Source organism: Colobus angolensis, unplaced genomic scaffold (genome assembly GCF_000951035.1).
Source record: "Colobus angolensis palliatus isolate OR3802 unplaced genomic scaffold, Cang.pa_1.0 Scaffold200, whole genome shotgun sequence".
NCBI classification, from domain to species: domain Eukaryota; kingdom Metazoa; phylum Chordata; class Mammalia; order Primates; family Cercopithecidae; genus Colobus; species Colobus angolensis.
The window spans coordinates 4,315,432-4,316,799 of NW_012115156.1; positions in this window are offsets into that span (position 1 = coordinate 4,315,432).

The following is a 1,368-nucleotide window of genomic DNA, read 5'->3' on the forward strand; positions in this document are numbered from 1 at the left end:
TGAGATCAGGAGTTGGAGACCAGCCTGGCCAACATGGCAAAACCCCGTCTCTACTAAAAATACAAAAATTAGCCAGGCGTGGTAGTGCGTACCTGTAGTCCCTGCTACTTGGGAGGCTGAGGCAGGAGAATTGCTTGAACCTGGAAGGCGGAGGTTGCAGTGAGCCGAGATCTTGCCACTGCACTCCAGCCTGGGCCACAAGAACTCTGCCCCACCCACACCCCTACACCCAAAAAAGAAAACTGACACAATTGAAATTTTGGGATGTTTTTAAAAGTTGACAATTAGGCAAGGTGCAGCGGCACATGCCTGTAACTCTAGCACTTTGGGAAGCCAAGAGTTCAAGACCAGCCTGGGAAACATAGCAAGACCTGGTCTCTACAAAAATTGAAAGATTAAATTAACAGAAACACATGTCCAGGGCTTATACGCAAATAAGAATTCCAGAGAACAAAGACTGAGGTGGTAGATGCGGAAAGGAGAATCAGTTCAGTAGTATTTCCCATATCTGAAGAGCAAGTTTACACAATGACAAGATTCAGTGAGTGCCCAGTACAATGTACGAAATAAACCCAAGATGCAGTTGTGAAACGTTAAGAACGGTAAAATTCCAAGTGATTTCAGAGTTAAGAAAGATTCCATATATAAGACAAAGATTTAAAATAAATTTCTGGGGCAAAGAACGGTGGCACGCGCACGCCTGTAATCCCAGCACTTTGGGAGGCCAAGTCGGGTGGATCACCTGAGGTCAGGAGTTCGGGACTAGCCTAACTGGTGAAACCCCATCTCTACTAAAAAAAAATAAAATAAAATAAATTTTTAAAAATTAGATGAGCCTGGTGGCACATGTCTGTAATCCCAGCTACTCAGGAGGCTGGGGCAGGCGAATCGCTTGAATCCAGGAGGCAGAGGTTGCCATGAGTCGAGATCATGCCACTGCACTCCAGCCTGGGCAACAAGAGCGCAACTCTGTCTCAAAAATAATTTAAAAAATAAATTTCTGGCCGGGCATTGTGGCTCACACCTGTAATCCCAGCACTTTGGGAGGCTGAGGTGGGCAGATCACAAGGTCAAGAGATTGAGACCATTCTGGTCAACATGCTGAAACCCCGTCTCTATTAAAAATACAAAAATTAGCTAGGCGTGGTGGCGCAGGCCTGTAGTCCCAGCTGCTCGGGAGGGTGAGGCAGGAGAATCGCTTGAACCCAGGAGGCAGAGGTTGCAGTGAGCCGAGATCGCGCCACTGCACTCCAGTCTGGCGACAGAGCGAGACACCGTCTCAAAAATAAATACATTTCTTCACCAAACCTGAATTCTCTACGTAGCTAAACTTAGTAACCCAGTGCAAAATACAACTTTACAGACAGG